A 12,115-nucleotide genomic window follows, 5' to 3' on the forward strand; every position below is an offset into this window, starting at 1 on the left:
CACCAGGCCTTTGGTCAGGGCACAGCCTGACTCCCTCCTTTGGCAATCTTCACAGAACTCTAGCCCAATGGTTGCCATCAATTTGATTTGAATTAATTTTATAATGAAATGATTTTATAATGTTGTATTATTTTATTTTATATGCCTGTTGCCTTTGTCCACAGGCAAAGACATTAAAATTAAAAGACGCCTGCTCCTTGGGAGAAAGGCGATGGCAAACGTAGACAGCATCTTAAAAAGCAGAGACATCACCTTGCCAACAAAGGTTCGTATAGTTAAAGCCATGGTTTTCCCAGTAGTGATGTATGGAAGTGAGAGCTGAACCATAAAGAAGGCTGATCGCCAAAGAATTGATGCTTTTGAATTATGGTGCTGGAGGAGACTCTTGAGAGTCCCATGGACTGCAAGATGATCAAACGCATCCATTCTTAAGGAAATTAGCCTTGAGTGCTCACTGGAAGGACAGATCGTGAAGCTGAGGCTCCAATACATTGGCCACCTCATGAGAAGAGAAGACTCCCTGGAAAAGACCCTGATGTTGGGAAAGATTGAGGGCACAAGGAGAAGGGGACAACAGAGGACGAGATGGTTGGACAGTGTTCTTGAAGCTACAAACATGAGTCTGACTAAACTGTGGGAGGCAGTGGGAGACAGGAGTGCCTGGCGTGCTCTGGTCCTTGGGGTCACGAAGAGTTGGACACGACTAAACGACTAAACAACAATGAATTATTGTATTGTTGTTAGCCGCCCTGAGCCTGGCTTTGGCTGGGGAGGGCGGGATATAAATAAAATTTATTATTATTATTATATCCAAAGATATGTGCACACTCACTCATCAGAGTATAGCAGAAATGATGTGGAGCTTATGTGTGGCATTCTAAGTAATTTATTAAGCAATATATACAGGACAAAGCAATCATGGCGTCTTCTCACATCTTCTCCAAAAGAGAGAGAGAAAGTAAAAAGTACAAAAGTACAACACAGCGGAAGAGATAAGACTGACTTCCATTCTCACACTTTCCAAGCCTTGGAAAACAGACACAGACATGTGATGTAACAATCCCATATCTAGCAACGGGAGAATGAAAATGCTGACAAACCCTCTCAAAGCAGCTTGCTTAGATCAAAAGCGCAATACAGCAAATTTAAAAAGAAAATGTAAATATTTTTAAAAGTTACAATATTGTGACATTAACCAGTTAAAATAAATACATCCTAAAAAAACTGTTTGAAATAAAAAAAAATGTTTTCAGGATCTGTTCAAAATACTGTATAGTCAGAACCATGCTTATATATTCAGGGAAGAAGTTCTTACAATCTGGGGCCAGTATCAAGAAGGCCTTGTCTCTCATGTACATCAGTCAAAGGTGTCTTGATGGTGGGCTTGCAAACAAGATCTCTGAGGTCAATCTCAAGGCCTGGGCAGGTTCAAATGGGTGCAAAGAACCTGGTGCCAATAGGTTCCATGGGACTTACGCTGAGGTAAGTGGGTTCTGGATTGCAGCTTGTCAACTGATGACTTTAATGAAACTACTTACTTGTTGGAGGTGAGCAGGACGTGAACCAAAGTCTATGTGCTGTTTTAAAAGCTGACACTATTCCATGGAGACAGTTGTGGAAGAGAACTGTAATTCTCCCTTTCACTGTACATTGAAAGGGATAAAACATTAAGCGCCAATTGGGAAAAGCACTCTTTTAAGGGCAAATTCAGTGGCATGCAGTAGATTGCTTTTTGTCTGGGAGCTTTGCCAAGTTCTTTTACTCCCTATAATATACCATGTCAAAAAGTTGGCTCTTTATTATACAGTATTCTTTTCTCTTTTTCTTTTTTTTGAAAATGTGTTTCATCTGGAAGCAAAATGGTACATTTGCTTCTCCCGTGGAATACTCCTTTGCAAATTGCACTAGGTTTCATTTGGCAGCAAAATAGTAAATTTACTTTGCTGGCTGAATATGGCTTTCAAATCTTTTACTTTTATATGAATCCGTTCTGGCACCATCTGTCAAAACAATACACTTAAATGCTTTTAGAAAATATTTTTCTGATTAAATTTATTATGTGATGTCTTTGTATTTATGGTCGACTTAATGTGATAATATAGATAAAATAGCTCTCAATGACATGGTAGTTATCTGATAAAAGTGTGTGTTTTTGTGCTTGCTTGGAATCCACTGGGGCGCATATCTGAAAATGGATTGTGATGAAATAATGCATAGCATCCAACTGAAAGATCACCCAACTGAAAGATACTTGAGAGAAACTCATTCTAAAATAGTTTTCAATCCCCCAGGAAAGGTAGATTTAGGTCTTGATTTTGCAAACATCTACTTGCAGCAACTACAGTTATTTTAACTAAGTCTTACAGAAGCTTTTTTTTCCAGGATAGGATTGTCCATAATCATATCGTGGTGGGAACAACCAACCAACTATCCCTTACATAGGTAACCATGTCTTCAGCTGTTTTGTAGCAGAGAGGGTCATGGGATGAAGCCTTTAAATCAAGAATAAGGTTACTTTTGCCTTGCCACAGTTACTTCATAGGGTTGGACTAATCTGTCAGCTTGGTTCTCTAAAGTTTCTCATTTTTCCAGTCTTAAATTAAAATCTCTACATTTCTGCAGCAATTTGTCATTTTTATAAAGGAAAAAATATTGCAAGCATTTTCCTGCAAATGTCTCATAATAAAAACTTTTTTTGTAGTCAGTTTTGACAAAAGCATGTCTTTTTGAAAGCGGCTTCCTCTAATAGAATGCATTTTTGTATTATTTTCATTAAGATGTGCATTTAAACTCATTCCCGTAATATATACATTTTGTGCATATTGTTTAGTTGGAAAAACTGTGTCAGAAATTTTCAAGAAGTGTGCATTTTGAAGGATAGCTGTGTTTTGGTTTGCGTATTGGTTTAAAAAGTGTGAATTTGGGCAGTTTTCCATTAATATGCAACCAAATCAAATTTCTGTTCCATCTCTAGTTACTAGTAAATTTTGAAATCTTAAATATCTTCCCTGTTTCCCCTGGAACCGCTCCTCTCAAAACAGGCATTGCTAATATGTTTGCTGGGGAACTCATCTATTGCATTCATATTTGTCACACTTGGCTTACACTGTTTTTTCCAACTCCTGTTCTTGGCTGTCAGTACATGTCTCTTCTCTCTCACTTTGAGGTTAGCTGAAATGCTCCATTGCTTCACCCATACAACTCTCAGGAGTGACAGTCTAGCTCTGGGCTCTGGGCTCTGGGCTTCTGGCTGCTGTTACAACAGGCTTCACATTTTGAGTGAGATGTAGAAAACTGTTCCATTTTCAGTGCTTTTAGCAATCACTTTGCACTATATGCGTTGCAAATCTCAACTTTCTATCTGTTGGAGAAATATCTCCAGCCTGCCTCATTGAAAAAATCCATTTGCTCTGCTTCCTTTCTTAATAAGTCTTTCTGAAGTTTTGCTTACGTCACTTCCAGGACTGGTCCATGATATTTTGGCACCTGAGGCAAAAGACAAAATGGCGCCTCTCCCAGTTCCATGTTGAGAAGCCCTCTGAATTGGCAGCTGGCTCTTACTTCGATACTGATGACAGGATAGTGCTCTCCTCTACACCTGAAGCATCAGGCAAGTTAGAGCATCTGGCCGGGCTGTGCAGCTTATACAGCTCTCTTCTTCAGCAGAGATCAAGTCTGAGTGCCTACAGAGCTACAGCCAGGGAACTACCACTGCTACCTCCACGCTGTCTCAGCACCTGCTGCCTGAGGCAGGTGCCTCACTCTGCTTAACAATAGGGCTGGCCCTTTTCATTTTGTTTCATGCTCTAGGTATATTAAAAGTTCTAATTCGGTGAGAATGCTGCAGTTTAAGATGCTTATTCTTATGGTCAGTCTAGGCCTGTACAATTATAAGACACCAAGCAAGCCAAAATCACCCAGAATTGTAAGCAAACTCTACCAAAAACAGAAACTGACACAAATGTGGTATTGGGGGTGGGGTGGGGTCTGAACATGCCATGGTGGTTTGGGTGATGATTATTTATTTTCCTGTGAAACTCAATGGGAATAATCTCCCAATCAGCACTGCTGTTTATTCCCCTCTTCCACAGCACAAATCCCACACATGTCTCATTATGAAGAACAGAGTTTGCTCCACAGCAGTGCTGGGTAGATTGCACCAAATGGGTCAGCTGCTTTGCAGCTGGAGACCTCTGGTAACTCTAACCTCATCCTTTGCATTCTTGCGATGGATTGATATCTCAAACGTCTCATCCTCCTTTGTTTCTCTTTAATGCTTCTATCATCAAGGCTAAACCATTGTCACTTTGTGCAGTAATGTGAGGAAATACGGCTTCTGTTCAATGTAAATCTCAATTTTAGTCTATCATTGAGTTTTAAGGTAACATAAGACTCAAATAGCATTCAGATTTGAAGAAAGATCTTCCCTTAAGCTTGGAGTTTTAAATCATTGATCTGTTGTATTTATTAGAGGTATTATATAGTTGAATCAATTTTAAGTATTTGACAAATGTTTTTTTGAGACTAAAGCATGTCTGCATATCCTTGCTGGAATAAAAGAAAAGGATTGTGCTAATTCGTCACATACTGTTTGAAAAATCCTTTTGGAGGAGGTGTGGGTTAGAATATCAATGCTTTGCTTGTAGGATGCCATGGCTTGGATAGAGATTTGTTTAAATCACCAGAGATAAAGATGTGAACATTTTTTCCCTCTCGCCGCCCCCACCCCCATTTTTTACATTGCTTACAAGATGGCTGCATGCCCTCTCAAAGAGGATAAATATCCACATTTTACCTCAAAGTTATTTATTTATTTAATTGTTATTTTACCTTTCCACTTTATTTATAAAGTGCACCGGTGACAGGATGTGAAAGGGGACATGTCTCAGGGGCAGACTGTAGAAGGCCTTGGATCCAAAGTCCTGCCATTCCCCAGACATGTTCACAAAATGGCATAAAGCTACACCAGATCTGGAGCTGGCCTGACTGATATCCATTGGGAAGGAATTGAGCAAAATGGAAAAGAGCCTTCTGAAAAAAATTGGCCCCACTTTTCACTATGGCCAGAACAAGCTAGTTGGGCTTAGGAAATAGCAGTTACTCCACCAGGTGATCTCTTCCCCATACCATTTTAGGATTGTTCGGTATGTCAGTGGGGATGCTAGTTAGGCCAAAGATCTCCTGAATTAACAGGGTCTTCACACAGCATTTGAACTTGTTGTTGTTTAGTCGTTTAGTCGTGTCCGACTCTTTGTGACCCCATGAACCAGAGCATGCCAGGCACTCCTGTCTTCCACTGCCTCCCGCAGTTTGGTCAGACTCATGCTGGTAGCTTCAAGAACACTATCCAACCATCTCGTCCTCTGTCGTCCCCTTCTCCTTGTGCCCTCCATCTTTCCCAGCATCAGGGTCTTTTCCAGGGAGTCTTCTCTTCTCATGAGGTGGCCAAAGTATTGGAGCCTCAGCTTCACGATCTGTCCTTCCAGTGAGCACTCAGGGCTGATTTCCTTAAGAATGGATAGGTTTGATCTTCCTGCAGTCCATGGGACTCTCAAGAGTCTCCTCCAGCACCATAATTCAAAAGCATTTGAACTAGTGGGATGCTGAAGTCTGCCCTGTTTCTTGGAAGTTTTCCATTCTTTGTGAACAAGGCTTCGATTTTTCTGCCTCATTCTCAAGGAACTTAAACGTTCCTTTAGAGTTTCAGTCAGTGTGGGCTTTTGAGTTTGCAAGATGGCTCAGGGGTGTGTTTTCCCCCCTTCTAGTAAACATTTCTCCAGCACTATGTAACCTCTCTGGCTGCATGCCCTTCCGGATATGAAAAAACCCCTTAGGTGGAGTTGCCTCATGATGCCTTTCCCTGGAATTCCCACCCCTCAATCAATCAATATTCCATGACCATGGAGGATATTTGGCCTCCATTGTGCTGTTTTGGGGGTGTTTCCCTTGCCCCCCAAGAGTTTTTGTACTTCTTCAAACCTTGGGTTCTCTCAAGCCTGTTGATACTTCCCTTTTGAGTACTGGTGGTGGAGTTTTGGCTACAGACAGAACAGTATTTGGATAACTGAGTTTGCTTGCTATTCATAAATTACCCCTGAGGTGCAAATGGGTTTTGCTGGTTCACAAATGCAGGTTTCATCATCACTTAACGCTATCTTGCATGTGTGAATGTGCCCTCACATCCACTACTTTCATATCGGCCTCAGGCAAGCACTTTGCATGGAGTTAATTTTCACCTTCAACTGCGAGTCATTAAGTGATAAGAAGTCAAGTTATGAATGATGTATATATGAAGTAGTCTTTTGTTTCTTGGCAAACACAAAACATTGGCTTTTTTGCATTAGTAGTTTTCTCCTCTCACAGAAGGTAGGCCAGTTTTAGCCTGAGATTAATTTTTTCCTGTGACATTTGGGATGAATGGCTCAGCAGAACAAATTATTCAGTATGTTTTAGTTTCAAGCTTCTAAAGTGGAATTCAGGTTTTAACATCAGGATCCAATTAGCTGATAGTTGGATCTGACTGAAAAAAATTAATGGTCCAGAAGAGAAACTGTGTAGTATCTGTTGATGGTATTTTTGTGTGTGTGTTCTTATTTAGAGCCCTCCTGTTTCAAATATAAATCTGGACATTGCCCAGCAAAAAATAAAACTGTGTATCCCATTCAACAGCTGAACACACGGTCACACCCAAGTATATGACTATCTTATTGAACAATTGGTTCTTTGCTCTAGGCTGTGGGTTGGTGCTTGCCAGCATCTATGAACTTGGCCGCAACTGTAGTGGGATAATGCTGTGAAAGATTCTCCAGCTACTGATCTTTTGTCCTTTGGAGGGAATGTGATTTGTGCCTTTCTAAATAGCTGCTCTGTAAATACATCATCCATAGTAACTGTTAACCACAGCGAACTTCTATTTACATACCTTTCAGGTAATGTTGATTCCTCTCCCTTCCCTCCCTGTTAAACAGATAGAGACAGAATAAGTATCATGTCTAACTAGCACATTTACCACTACTTCACATGATGCATAATAGTGGCTTAGAAAACAACAGTGCAGGGGGTCTCCTTTTATACTGGTCAAAATGCTTTGGAACCTGTTTTGGCTACCATAAGACACCAACAAAATGAGCTATAAAAGCCAGGTTTATGTTTTTCTAAGCTTTTATCCTTACTACACAAACACACCACACAGCCTCACAACATACAATTAGCATAAGATTATCAGGACTGAAAAAGAAGAACATTAATCTTCATTTTCTATTTATTTTTTTATCTTCTCTGTCTTTCCCCCCAAACATATTGATTTTGAAGAAGCAATCTAGTTCCTTATTAAAGCCCATATGCCCAGTGACATCAAAACTTAGTTTCCATTGTGCACATTTCCCCCCATCTCCGCTACACTACAGAATAAGTATCCAGCTGCACACTGGAATAAACTCTGCATATATATATATCTGTTGCCACAGCAGTGAAAACAGGCAACATACATTTTTTTCAAGAAAAGATTCTCTTCTGGGAAATATTTTGCCAATCCCAAGGACCTTTTTGCACATTATATTTTAGGTGTAAAACAAAAAAGTAAAGTATGAATGCGATAAACTGCTCAATGAAAATGCATGTACTATGCTGGTACCTGGTACAGTGGTACCTCAGGTTACATACGCTTCAGGTTACATACGCTTCAGGTTACAGACTCCGCTAACCCAGAAATATTACCTCAGGTTAAGAACTTTGATTCAGGATGAGAACAGAAATTGTGCTCTGGCGGCACGGCGGCAGCAGGAGGCCCCATTAGCTAAAGTGGTGCTTCAGGTTAAGAACAGTTTCAGGTTAAGAATGGACCTCCGGAACGAATTAAGTACTTAACCCGAGGTACCACTGTACAGAGTAGAAAACCAGTATTGATTGGCTGTAGCTCCTTATTTAAAAGAGTGGAAAATCTAGATCTGTTATAATGTATGCAACCGCCATTGCCCCCTTAAGACTCAAGGAACCACCATCCATTGCTACTCTGAGAGACCCAGGAATTCCCATGCTAAGTGTCTCATCCAGTTCCCTTGTCCCAAGTCACACAAGTTTGTACTACTATAGTAGGGATGGATACCTTTTAGTGTTTAGAGGATGAATACTTTAGTACTGGCCTTAGAGTCTGGCTTTAAAGCCAGTGGAAGGCCAGCACCTGTAGCCTTGCATCAGTACTGGTACTCAGTTGTCAAATCCTATGGGCTTACATGCTTGCACTGTGGCTCACAAGATCAAAATCCCTTAAGCATTGTTTTCAAAGGAGAATGGTTACCAGGTTTTTGTTCGGCATAAGCAGCTGTTCATAGTAAGCACATAAAATCTAAGTCAGGTGCATTGTATACGGAATATTAATGTGGCACTTTGCATTCTTTATCACAGTCACCCTTGTGATAACCTTGTAAGGCATGTCAATATTCTTATGCCCATATTACAGAAGTGCGCCTGAAAGAAATAGGCTTGCTCATAGCTATGAAAGCTGAAATTTCAGAACTTGGGAAGCTTATTATTATTTTTATTAAAAAAATGGAACTAGTTCAAGCTCAAAAATGTCAAAAAATGAACTAATTCTAGTTCATCTTCATCCCTGTACGAAACGAGTTCATGTTCCGTTCCCAGTTCAATTCAAGTTCATCCAACTGCTCCATATTTTTCCAAAATTCAGATTGTTACAAGCTGCAGCACAAAATATACTTAAGAAAACACTAATAAAATATCAAAACAGTGGAGTGTGAATTGTTTAATTTATTTCCCCCAACAATTATGATCTTTCAGCCTAAAGGGCTGAAGAGTTTCAAGAGTTAAAGAGCACATGTAAAATAATTAAGCTGAAGATGAACTAGAAATTGGTCAGTGTTATACCACCAAATATAATCAATGCTAAACTATTTACAAATGTAATGTTTAACTGTATTATTTACATTGTATATGCACAGACTGTTTCTTGGGGAGTGGGAGTACATGGGAATTGTTTGTCATATGTATTTTTAGAAACAAAAAAATAAAGTTAAGATGTAAATGGTGGGGGCGGGGCGGGGCTGAGTTTTATACCCCCACAACTTAATTCACATTCATTATTCCCAGAAATGACGAGAACTATTTTTGGGTGTAGTTAACAGATTGTTGAACTAATTCAATGAACTTTGTTAAACTGAACTTGTTCATTCTAAGCTCCATACAATCCTATACATGCTTACAAATTCCTGTTGAGCTCAGTGGGACTTACATTGTGTAGATATGCATAGGATTACAATGCTAATGGATTCGCTTTGAATGTTTGAAATGGGACTTTTGCTCCTAACCATGAAATGCTCCCTCCGTGTTTTCCACTCATTTTTTCTCTTTATCTTGCTAACTCCACTTTCCTCTTTCTCTCTAGCCACCTGCCCTGTCATGTGGGCCACCAGTGGAGGTACTGATGGCTCTTGGTACAGGAATGAACTGATTGCTTGCAGGTGACTTTGCATATGAGGCCACCTATATCTCTTTCACTGAAGGAACCTCCACAACTTTAATAATCAGACACTTGGATGGATATGAATGATCTTTATGTGGGATTAAAGTGTCAAGAGGATATACAGTGGTACCTTGGTTCTTGAATTTAATCCGTTCTGGAAGTCCTTTCCTTTCCAAAACATTCCAAAACCAAGGTGCACTTTCCCATAGAAAGTAATGCAAAATGGATTAATCCATTCCAGGCTGTTGAAAAACTACCCCTAAAATGCTTCTCCCCACCTCCCCAATCAGCGCGATCTCTCTGTCTCTCTCTGTCTCTCTCTCTCTGTCTCTCTCCCCCCCTCTCCAAAGCAGCTGGGCAGGTTTGCGACGTTCGGGTTCTAAGTTGTTTGTGAACTAGGCTGTTCGAAAACCAAGGTACCACTGTATGAAGGACAAACATGGAACTTCTAGTACAGTTCTGCAGCTAATGCCCCCTGAAACAAGTGTTTTGCACCAAAAGGCAGTGAAGGTTCTGCTTTCAAGCTGGCTACAACTCAAGTACATCCGTAATTAATTTGCTTGCTACATTTAATCAGCCAGTCTTTTAGCCAACAGTGATTTCATGGCTTGTGATTACAGTCATATTTTGTAATGAAATTACTTTATCACTACTAGGAAATCTTTCAGTGTTTGCAAAGGATAAATTTGTCTTCACTCTGAAATTTTACTGCAATAAATACAAACTGTTTGGGATATATTTTTGATTTTTTAATTTAATTAATTGCTCTAATCCCTTCAATAAAAACAGGTTGAATATGTCTGTCCTTATGTGCAGAAAACTCCCATCAAAGGTGGCTTGATTATTGTGAGACCCAAGAACAGCTAGTGTGTTGAAATCTTTGCCCAGCAGAGTTAAAGACAAAGAAAATGCCTCTGTAGGGTTCAAGCTAAAACATTTTGAATAATAATTAATAACTTGGCACATGATTATTTAATAACTTAGCTGAAGCTCTAATTTGATCTCATTTCTGCCATGAATTCTCTAGGTGTCAAGGTTTAGCCATAGACAGCTATCAGAGGAGAGCCAGGAGCCATGAAATAGGACTCAGACTGGGAGACACACAGAATAACCAGGAAGCCCCATCACCAATATCCCTGTGTGTGTTGCCTACACACCCAACTCACACCCAACTCAGTCCCTGACCGTCTCTCTCTGTTGAATGGGGAAGGCTAGCATTAGGTTCCTAGTCACAAGCACATGGAACACAAGATGGATCCTCTCCATGGATGGGGACCCTCATTGCACAGAGGGTTCTAGTCTTGCCCCAATGAATGTGAGTCAAATTTCTTTGTAGACCTTCCCACACAGCACAGGAAGGTCAGGGACTTGCCTTATATGGATGCAGAACATTAAGTTTCTTTGAAGCAAGGCATGCTGCTGTCCACACTTGGAGTGTTTGTATGCTAAGTCAAATGCCCAAACTTGCCTCTTGTTCCTTAGACAAGGCCCCAGCCCAAACAAGAAATGTTTTATATTCTTTCCTACATAGAAAGGAGCCAATGGACATCCTGGGTGGGTGAAGCCCAACCAGTCCAGGGCCTGAGAATATTTCACTGCCAGGAAGAGGTGCCAAGATGCAGTTCTAGTGGCTCTTCATCTGGGGAAGCCACACCAAGTATTGAAGGTCCCTCATTCTAGCTTTGGAAGTTCCTGAAGCACTGTAGATTTTGGCAAGCCACTAGATGCTCACTCCATGTGCAATATGGGAATAAATAGTAACAGTAAGAATGAAAGTTGTATAGATGGTAGCGATAATCTACATCCAGATCTTTGTATGCTCACTAAATGCAAAGAGTTGGAATATTCTTCACTCTCCGTATATAGGCACTAACACAACTGCTTCAGCATATTGGGACTTGGTGAAGTGGGCTGAATATTGTAAAGAGAAGGGAAGCTGGATGTGATATTAAATGAGTCCTTGCAACAATTGTTGAAGTTTCTAAAAAAATGAAAATTGCATCAAGTAAGTGTGTGTGTGTGAGAGAGAGAGAGTGAGAGAGAGAGAGAGAGAGAGGACAAGATATCATTTTGGGTTCTTGTGTTTCTTTATATAATCAGCAATGGTGGAGAATGATAATTAACTCGATAAGAACAAACATGGAGGGAATATAACCCTTTCCTTCCTTGACATGGTCTTGAGGAAATTCCCTCCTCTGCATCTCCCCCAACCCTGGTTAGAGCTTACTGATTAACAGGACCACATAAGCAATTGAAAAAATAATTGCATCAGCGGCCTAAATGAATGAAGTCCAGAAATCAAAGATACAGCAATTTATGAATGTATCAGTATTATTTTGCAAAGCAAGTCATTTGCAACACCAAAATCCAGAGGGAAGTCTGAATGAGGAGAATTATGTAATTAAATCTACCTTGCAACTGAGGCTGAAAAGTGTTTCTATTTACGTTCCAGTCACCCCTATGCTTAGTGAGTGACTGTCTCCACATATTGGAAGCAGTCATGTGATTGAATCACACTTTGTTTGGCATGGTGTTTCCCTTGCATATCCCATGGTGGTTCCCTTATCCCTCCCCCACAATGCCTTATCTCAGCTTTTCGTGCATCCCTGAGAGAAAGTGCAAAGGAATGGGGAACTG

Source organism: Podarcis liolepis (assembly GCF_965112155.1).
Source record: "Podarcis liolepis genome assembly, chromosome: 9".
In the NCBI taxonomy this organism is placed as follows: domain Eukaryota; kingdom Metazoa; phylum Chordata; class Lepidosauria; order Squamata; family Lacertidae; genus Podarcis; species Podarcis liolepis.